Source organism: Bufo gargarizans, chromosome 2, assembly GCF_014858855.1.
Source record: "Bufo gargarizans isolate SCDJY-AF-19 chromosome 2, ASM1485885v1, whole genome shotgun sequence".
Lineage (NCBI taxonomy): Eukaryota > Metazoa > Chordata > Amphibia > Anura > Bufonidae > Bufo > Bufo gargarizans.
In genome coordinates, this window is record NC_058081.1 from 267875597 (window position 1) to 267886884 (window position 11288).

An 11288-nucleotide genomic window follows, 5' to 3' on the forward strand; every position below is an offset into this window, starting at 1 on the left:
AGCAGAGCAATGTATAGACATGTGTGTAGGTCCTGAGATAAGACTGAACAGGAGTGAATAGGGTCTGGAGATTATATATATATTTATACACACAGTCCTTTGCTGTAGGTATAATAGGATGAGGAGATAGTTGTAGGTGTCCCTTGCACTTGACATTCGTTTCAATTAATTACACTCCACTTTTTTTCAACATTTTCTTGCCTTTGTGAAAGGGTAATAAATGATTGGAAATGTGATGTGCATACACCAGTTCATGTATAACAGTGACGGGCAGGGGGGGGATTCAGTAGTACGACATTTACAACATTTACTACATACAATTTCTTGGTTGCTTCAATTTGGTTTTGCTATAAGGACATATCAAGTGCGGTAATGTCAGTCACGGTTAGTTCTGATCGATCTATCTATTCAATATCTAGTTATCTATCTATTCAATATCTAGTTATCTATCTATTCAATATCTAGTTATCTATCTATTCAATATCTAGTTATCTATCTATCTATCTATTCAATATCTAGTTATCTATCTATCTATCTATCTATCCAATATCTAGTTATCTATCTAACTATCTATTCAATATCTAGTTATCTATCTATCTATCTATTCAATATCTAGTTATCTATCTATCTATTCAATATCTAGTTATCTATCTATCTATTCAATATCTAGTTATCTATTCAATATCTAGTTATCTATCTATTCAATATTTAGTTATCTATCTATTCAATATCTAGTTATCTATCTATCTATCTATTCAATTTCTAGTTATCTATCTATTCAATATCTAGTTATCTATCTATCTATTCAATATCTAGTTATCTATCTATCTATTCAATATCTAGTTATCTATCTATCTATTCAATTTCTAGTTATCTATCTATTCAATATCTATCTATCTATTCAATATCTATCTATCTATCTATCTATTTAATATCTAGTTATCTATCTATTCAATATCTAGTTATCTATCTATCTATTCAATATCTATATATTCAATATCTATCTATCTATCTATCTATCTATCTATTCAATATCTATCTATTTAATATCTAGTTATCTATCTATCTATTCAATATCTATCTATCTATCTATCCAATATCTATCTATTCAATATCTATCTATCTATTCAATATCTAGTTATCTATCTATTCAATATCTATCTATTCAGTATCTATCTATTCAATATCTAGTTATCTATCTATTCAATATCTATCTATTCAGTATCTATCTATCTAATATCTATCCATCTATCTAATATCTATCTATATCTATTATCTATCTTATCTTATCTATCTAATATCTATCTTATCTTATCTATCTAATATCTATCATCTATCTATCTAATATCTATCCATCTATCTAATATCTATCCATCTATCTAATATCTATCCATCTATCTAATATCTATCTATCTATCTATCTATCTATCTATCTATCTATATATATATATATATATATATATAGCAAAAGGATGAGGCAGCACTCCAACTTCAGGTGAAAACCGTGGATCCTTTATTCCCTTGTTTAGATATATATATATTTCTATCTATCTCTATCTATTATCTATCTATTTATTCAATATCTATCTATCTATCTATCGATGAAGATATTTTAGAAATGTATAGAGGACCTGACTTGGCCACTATGTCAGGGATTTTCTGAGAACTGCATGCAGAAATCGTCATCTATTACCATTGGGCACAAATGAAATGCAGCAAGTGAAGGACAAGTTTAGCTCTGCTACATGTTGCTTTCCTCTGTAAGGCCAGATGTTGTATGGATGCAGGGTTGTCAGCATGGGCAGATCTAATAGTTATGATAGGACAGTGCACACTTAGTGTCACAGATCCCAGACTGGAGGAGTTTACAGTAACATACATATAAGGAAATCACTATTCCATGCTATATACAATTTTCCATAATTTTCGGCTGCCTCATTGGGATTGGTCAGATTTCTGTTTGTAAGAAAATAAATGTAGGGCATGCCATATGGCACCCCCTGAGGTAATGTATACTGGTTATAAAAAGAGACATAACATTTTCATGTTTGCCATTAAATACATGTAATGGGAGCACCTAGAGCTTTGAAATCTGATCACTACTTAGTAAATCAATATTCTCCATGGACGCTAACAGTGTGTTGTAGTATCTTACCTCCATTTTACAACTAATCTATAGGGGCTTTATTATCAAGCAGCATGCACACATATCTAGTGAAAGTATATCCAGGTGTCAACACAAAACAATGCAAAACAAGGCCTAGAGAGAATACATAATGAATCTACAAGAAGCCACATCGGGACACATTTTGTAGACACTGACATTCAGCAGCCCACCCAAAGCCCCACTAGGCTCTAATTAGTTCACGCGCTTTTGCAATTGCAGCGCTATCAATATTGTAAAGTCAAAGTTACAGGCTCCACCTAGTGGCAGAAAGTGTAATAGCATGCTAGAGTAAAGAACCCAAGTTTGTCTGAATACTGTATTTTGTCAAGGAAAAGACAGACAGATTAATCCTCTGCACCATATGGTCAGGGCAGCACACGTGGCGCTCAGTGGCACTGTAATTGCATAGTGGTTCTGTGTTGGAACATGTACTCCCATCTTTACTTCACTTTCATGCAGTTACTAGTGATCTCCCAGGTTCCCTTAAGTGTAGGCAAGTTTGTTATGTGCTTTATTATCAGGGCCCCTTCAACAGTATTATATGTTATATACAGTGACATGGCATAGAGTATATACGTGTAGGAAACGGACAGAGCGGCTGACAGGCCGTCTGAGAGAGCGACCTTGACTAGCCACAGGAGTTGGGGTTGCGTGGACGGAGGTGTTTGAGAAGAGGTTGCACCACTGCATGCATACCAGTTGTTTTGGTGCAAATCGTGCCAAAAAGATGGCATATTTTCATTATCAAACCTGCCACAATGTATATTTAAAGTTCAAGTTAGCAGAGGCAAGGCCCCCAGTGCAAGATCGGTATCATGCACTTCACTTACCACCTGTCATTCATAATTTTGGTGTCTTGTATGAAAGACATCAGGGCCATGGTGCGAGGGTGCGAGGGCTACCTCTGCACCACCTATGCTCCCTGTACTTTATGGGACCTTTATGAAGGCTGGCATACCACAGAGCTGCGCGCTGCACAGTCAAAACTACTGCTCTATAAATGTGGCAAATGTTGGGAATTTTTGTGAACTAAAGTAAATGGCACTTTGAAAATATATTTCGGATTCAGAAATTTGGGAAATTCATAAATGTAGGTTTTCAAGAATGTTTGATGGCTAAAGCTCTGAATAAGTGATTGAATAAAAGAAAATGATTGGGTACAGGGGGTCTGTAGAGTTCAGGTCGGAGAAACAGAACAAGAGGAAATGTTTCCATTATACCTTATCTTGGTGTAGGATTCGTTCTGGTTTTGGCTCACAGTCACTCATGGAAATCACTGACCGAACACTGACGTATTTGAAAAACCAGAGATAAACTGAGTTTTGTAGTCATGACATAATGATAGTGATGGATTGTTTAATGCATTAAAATGTAAAAGTATTTGCTTAAAGAATGCACTTTTTTTTTTTTTTTTTACATTTTATACTAAAAGAAAATGAGAAGATACACTTGGGGACATTTATAGGACACAATGGATGCTAATTTTAGAAAATTTGTAAAATTGTAGAAATACTAATCACTGTATGGTCCAATTTAATATTATAGACAAACTTTATTTTACATCACTTTTTCTATATAAATAGTTGTTAAGGGCAATCCAAACTGTCCCAGGTGTAAAGAAGGGGATGTAGGCTTTCTGCATATTCTTAGTATTATTTTTGGAGTGCTCCTAATATTTAGGTATTTTGCAACCTATTGATCAATGTCAAATGATGTAATAGAAGATAAGTACACGTTACTTGGCCCTCTGGGGTGCGCCATGTCAATTAGTCTTTCACTCCAAGTAGGATTTCTCTTACGAGATGGTTGAGGATTGTAAGGGTTTAGCTGTCTAACTCTGGAAAACTGGTTGAAGGAAAGTGAATTTCTCTCTTACTTATAATCAGTATTCAAACTTGATAAATATGGGAGTGCAGGTTTTAAAATAATAGAGTCTATATTTTTTTTCCATGTCTGGACCTAACGGATGAGGAGATATGATATTTATTGTATATTGTGTATGAACTGTATCATATTTTCAGCACAGTAAAATGCAGGTATAAAAAAATGCTACTATAAATGCAGAAATACACAAATGCGCCATTAAAAACCTATGTTAGCACTGGTGACTGGTAATAACAAAATCACTACAATCACCAAAGGCTTGAAACTTGTAACTATTCAGTTAACCAGTAAATGATATATTTGATATTTCTATTTCTAGGCTTTTATCAGTGGATAAGAGGTGATAGCGCTCGATTGCTTTTTATCCTTATTAAGAAATGAGTTGAACTCTAGTCCCACTTCATTTTCACCAACTCCATTTCACATTGACAGCGAACAGGTAATATGCTGCATTAAGATAAAAATACATTTATTTTTATTATTTTTTTGCTCACGACCAAATTGACAATTTTTATGATTTTTAAATAGAATTATGTTTTTATATTTATTTGGTATATACTTAGTGTTTCTTTATATATATTTTTTTACTAGATTTTTATACATAAATGCATAAAAACAGTATATAAAATGCAGTGCTATATCAGAAATACATGGGTAGGTGTTTCACAACACTGCTAAGTTTTTCTCCAGAAGTGAAAACTCTCTTGTAAGTAAATTAAAAACTTGTAAGGAGACTGCAGCACTCACTTGTCTTCTGTAATCCAAACTTTATTCACCAACTTAGTGCAACGTTTCGACTGTCATGGTCTTTTGTGCTCGTCATGGTCAGTTAATGAATAAAGTTTATATTATAAAAGACAAGTAAGTTCTGCGGTCTCCTTACATGTTTTGCGTACTGCCGGGGGAGCTTCAGACTGGCACCCAACACTGCTGGCACCACCACCAAAAGGTTGTATTTACCTTATTTTTCTATCATTGTGCTGCTACACAATTTTTTTTTTCTATTGTAAGTAAATAAGACATTTGAATACAAAATTATTAAAGACAGGGGTGTACATAAAAATCATTGGGCCCTATAGCAAGAATCTGAATTGGGCCCCCATGCCTCATCCTCAGCCCTTCCCACTACCTATTCCTGGCCTGCTTGCTGCTGTGTGTTATGTAGTGTGATATCAGGGCTGGACTAGGATTACAAAACAGCCCCGACTCGCAAACCATGCCAACCACATATGATATTGCATAAAAATAATGGTGCAAAATGCACACTGCGGAGATGAATTTAGCTTTACTTGGGCATGATCCTATGTAAGACATCAATACAAAAAAGAAAAGTGGAACACAAAAATGCCTAATTACATGGTCAAGGACATACGTTACCCTCCCCAATAGCAACTCATGCCATGATAAAGCTCCAAATACTGCCATACAGCCCAAAATACCTCCACACAGTATAAGATGCCAGCATGCATCCCAAAATACCTCCCCAACTTCATCATATTAATACTACATTGCAGCACAAAATATCTCCCCTACAGCACCATGTAAATAGCACCATGAAGTACCAAATACCCAGCCTTACTGCCTCTTGATAACCCCTCCCCCACTGGCAGCAGCACTGTCCCCATTTAAATCTCTCACCTCTGGTTGGGACTTGTAGGATAGAAGCAGTGAGGCTGGAGCTGGAGGGAGATAGCCTTCTGGTAGAAGGCAGAATGAGGTGCATAAAAGGAGGTGTGACATCACAGGTCACATGTTGCTGATGGTCAGACAGTAAGAGGTATAATAGATGCAGCATGTACAGATACAAACAGGTGAAACTAAAAAAATTAGAATATTGTACAAAAGTTCATTTATTTCAGTAATGCAACTTAAAAGGTGAAACTAATATATTAGATAGACTCATTACATGCAAAGCGAGATATTTCAAGCCTTTATTTTCTATAATTGGGATGATTATGGCTTACAGCTTATGAAAACCCCAAAGTCATAATCTCAGAAAATTAGAATATTGTAAAAAGGTTCAATATTCTAGGCTCAAAGTGTCACACTCTAGTCAGCTAATTAATCCATAACACCTGCAAAGGAGTCCTGAGCCTTTAAATTGTCTCAGTCTGGTTCAGTAGGAATCACAATCATGGGAAAGACTGCTGACCTGACAGTTGTGCAGAAAACCATCATTGACACTCTCCAAAGCCTCAAAGGTAAGTTAAATGTTCCCAAAGTGCAGTAGCAAAGCACATTAAGGCCCCTTTCACATGGGCGAGAATTCCATGCGTGTGTAATGCGTGAGGTGAACGCATTGCACCCACACTGATTCCGGACCCTTTAACTTCACTAGGGCTGTTCAGATAAGCAGTGATTTTCACGCATCACTTGTGCGTTGCGTGAAAATCGCAGCATGTTTTATATTCTGCAATTTTTTACACAACGCAGGCCCCATAGAAATGAATGGGTCTGTGTGAAAATCGCAAGCATCCGCAAGCAAGTGCAGATGCGGTGCGATATTCACGCATGGTTGCTAAGGAGATGATGTAAGTAAATTGATAAAAGTCAATTTACTGTATTATTTTCCCTTATAACATGGTTATAAGGGAAAATATTAGCATTCTTAATACAGGGGTTAAAAAAAAAAGTTAACTCACCTCGTCCTGTTGTTTGCGCAGCCGGCATCTTCTTCTTTCTTCTTCTTTCAGGACCTGCAAAAGGACCTTTGATGACGTAATCTGAGTGCGGTGACGTCAGCGCAGGTCCTGCTGAATGAAGATAGAAGATTACGTCATCAAAGGTCCTTTGGCAGGTCCTGAAAGAAGAAGATGCGCGAACAACAGGATGAGGCCCCATGCACACGGCCGTGTTTCACGGCCGTGTGCGGACCGTGGAACCGCGGCCTGGATCCCTCCTGAGAGCAGGAGCGCACGGCGTCACTGGTTGCTATGACGCCGTGCGCTCCCTGCTGCCGCCGCAATACAGTAATACACTGGTATGATCTATGCCAGTGTATTATTGTACTGTGCCGGCAGCAGGGAGCGCACGGCGTCATAGCAACCAGTGACGCCGTGCGCTCCTGCTCTCAGGAGGGATCCAGGCCGCGGTTCCACGGCCCGCACACGGCCGTGTGCATGGGGCCTGAGGTGAGTAATTTTTTTTTGTTTTTAACCCCCAAAGCCACATTTTAGTAAGCATTCTGTATTAAGAATGCTATTATTTTCCATTATAATCATGTTATAAAGGAAAATAATAAAATATACAGAACACCTAACCCAAACCCGAACTTCAGTGAAGAAGTCCGGGTTCGGGTCTGGGTAGCACAGTCAGTTTTTTATCGCGCGCGTGCAAAACGCATTGCACCCACACAATAAAAACTGAACATTGGAACGCAATCGCAGTCAAAACTGACTGCAATTGTGTACCTACTTGCACGATTTTCCCTGATCGCAGACACAATGCATCCGGACCTAATCCGAACATGCTCGTCTGCATGGGGCCTAATAGAAAGTTATGTGAAAGGGACAAGTATGGAAAAAAAACAACAACCAACATCAGAAGCGTCTTACCTGGGCTAAAGAAAAAAAGAACCGGTCTTTTGCTCAGTGGTCCAAAGTCCTCTTTTCTGATGAGAGCAACTTTTGCATCTCATTTGGAAACCAAGGACCCAGCGTCTGGAGGAAGAATGGAGAGGCACACAATGCAAGATGCTTGAAGTCCAGTGTGAAGTTTCCACAGTCCGTGTTGATTTGGGGAGCCATGTCATCTGCTGGTGTTGGTCCACGGTGCTTCAATAAGTCCAGAGTCAACTCAGTCGTCTACCAGGAAATTTTGGAGCACTTCATGCTTCCTTCCGCAGTCGAGCTTTATGGAGATGGTGACTTCATTTTCCAGCAGGACTTGGCACCTGCTCACACTGTCAAAAGCACCAAAACCTGGTTTAATGACCATGGGATTACTGTGCTTGATTGGCCAGCAAACTCGCCTGACCTGAACCCCATAGAGAATTAATGGGGCATTGCCAAGAGAAAGATGAGACATGAGACCAAACAATGCAGAAGAGCTGAAGGCTGCTATTGAAGCATCCTGGTCTTCCATAACACCTCAGCAGTGCCATAGGCTGATAGCATCCATGCCACGCCACATAGAGGGGCCCAAACCAAGTACTGAGTACATATGCATGATTATACTTTTCAGAGATCCTACATTTTTCTATTTAACATCCTTTTTATATTGATTTCATGTAATATTCTTATTTTCTGAGATTGTGAATTTGCGGTTTTCATAAACTGTAAACCATAATCATCCAAATTATACCAAATAAAGGCTTGAAATATCTCGCTTTGCATGTAATGAGTCTCTCATATGTTAGTTTCACCTTTTAAGTTGCATTACTGAAATAAATGAACTTTTGCACGATATTCAAATTTTTCAAGTTTCACCTGTAGTATATACAGCAGTGTACTGATATGTGAGATACGAAGTATAATAGATGTAGTATATACAGATATATTGTCGTATACACAGAAGTATACTGATATATAAGATACAAGGTATTATAGAGTGTGTACAGATATATAGTGTACACAGCAGCCCACTGGTATGTGAGATACAAGGTATAAATGACACCTCGTACCTCGCATATCATTACACTACTGCATATATTACATGTCTGTAGCAACTGCATCAATTATACCATGTACATCACATATCAGTACACTGCTGTGTATACTATATATCTGTATGCACTGCATCTATTATACTTTGTATGTCTTATATCAGTACGCTGCTGGATATATACTATACATTTGTACCCACTGCATCTATTAAGCTAATGCAAACCCTGCCCATAAGTGGTTGTTCCCAGGAGGGGTTAGGGCGTTCCCAGGGGCAGGGCCTATATGCCCTGATTTTACCAACTGAAACGCTGGTACAATGTGTATAGCTAGATGTATGTGGTCAGTTACACTTTATGGTTATTGTGTGAGCTACATGAGGTAGCGGTGGTTGTAACTGTCTGCAGTACTACATATGAGGGAGATATGAGGCACTCTTACAATGTGGCCCCTTTGAGGTATGAGAATCAATGAGGCATAAGGGACTACTGAGTAAAAAAGGGAATGGGAGGCAAATAAAGATAAAAGGGGAAGATCTCCTTTTACCACTCCATTCTAGTCGCAATGGAGAGCTTATCTTGCAGTTCTTCTCTGTGCTGTTCTGGGTTGAAGGCCTGTATTAAATGTAATTGAGGGTGGGGTCTTTCATACACCACGGGCTCCCCTCCCCTAGCGGCCCCTAATAGCTGCCTCCATTGGAGGTACGCCACTGATTAAAGCCTCAAACTCTTACAGCCTGCTTAGTACAAGTATGTTTGTGTTTAAACTCCATCCATGGTAGGGACCTTGTGATGTCACATGGTCATGTGACATTCAAAGCCTCAATCTCTAAGGTAACCACGCATCTCACCCTTAAAAGCATGATTAGGGTTGGTTATTATTTTTTTAATGATATTATTAATGTTTATCACCACAGAGCAGGGGATCTACTGTAGATATTACCCTTCTTCTCCTACATTCCCCAGCTGCTTCAAACACATGTGACTTCAGCATGTCACATGACCGTGTGACATCACAAGATCCTTGCCAGTGAGGAGTTCTAGCCTACAAGGTATACAGAAAGGGAAGCAACAGAATCCTATTAATCAATAAATGAAATTGTAATTTGCACCTTTTCACCTTTTTGATGATCTGATGTTGCCCTTTCATTTTTTATCATTTTTATCCATAGTCAGATGTGGGGAAGGAAGCTCCATACTACATGACATTCTCTAGTTCTCTCTATCTCCCTTAAAGGGAACCTGTCACCGGGATTTTGTGCATAGAGCTGAGGACATGGGCTGCTAGATAGCCGCTAGCACATCCGCAATATCCAGTCCCCATAGCTCTGTGTGCTTTTATTGTGTAAAAAAGAGTCATATTTTCAAGCTCTGACTCATCGCAGGTTAATTTGTATATGTATCAAATTGTTGTTGTTTTTTTACACAATAAAAGCACAGAGAGCTATGGGGACTGGGTATTGCGGATGTGCTGGCGGCGATCTAGCAACCCATGTCCTCAGCTCTATACACAAAATCCCGGTGACAGGTTCCCTTTAACCACTTCAACCCCCCTAGCTGAAACCCCCTTAATGACCAGGCCACTTTTTACACTTCTGCACTACGCTACTTTCACCGTTTATTGCTCGGTCATGCAACTTACCACCCAAATGAATTTTACCTCCTTTTCTTCTCACTAATAGAGCTTTCATTTGGTGGTATTTTATTGCTGCTGACATTTTTTGTTATTAATCTAAATGTAACGATTTTTTGGCAAAAAAATGACATTTTTCACTTTCAGTTGTAAAATTTTGCGACATCCATATATACGACATCCATATATACATTGTTCGCTAAATTTATTGTTCTACATGTCTTTGATAAAAAAAAAAAATGGTTTGGGTAAAAGTTATAGCGTTTACAAACTATGGTACAAAAATGTGAATTTCCGCTTTTTGAAGCAGCTCAGACTTTCTCAGCACCTGTCATGTTTCCTGAGGTTCTACAATGCCCAGACAGTAGAAAACTCCCACAAATGACCCCATTTAGGAAAGTAGACAACCTAAGCTATTCGCTGATGGGCATAGTAAGTTCATAGAACTTTTTATTTTTTGTCACAAGTTAGCGGAACATGATGATTTTTTTTCCTTACAAAGTCTTATATTCCACTAACTTGTGATAAAAAACAAAAACTTCCATGAACTCACTATGCACATCACAAAATACCTTGGGGTGTCTTCTTTCCAAAATGGGGTCACTTGTGGGGTAGTTATACTGCCCTGGCATTTTAGGGGCCCAGATGCGTAAGAAGAAGTTTGAAATCAAAATCTGTAAAAAATGACCGGTGAAATCCGAAAGGTGCTCTTTGGAATGTGTGCCCCTTTGCCCACCTAGGCTGCAAAAAAGTGTCACACATGTGGTATCGCCATACTCGGGAGAAGTTGGGGAATGTGTTTTAGGGTGTCATTTTACATATACCCATGCTAGGTGAGATAAATATCTTGGTCAAATGCCAACTTTGTATAAAAAAATGGGAAATGTTGTCTTTTGCCAAGATATCTCTCTCACCCAGCATGGGTATATGTAAAATGAGACCCAAAAACACATTCCCCAACTTCTCCTGAGTACGGCGATACCACATGTGTGACATTTTTTGCA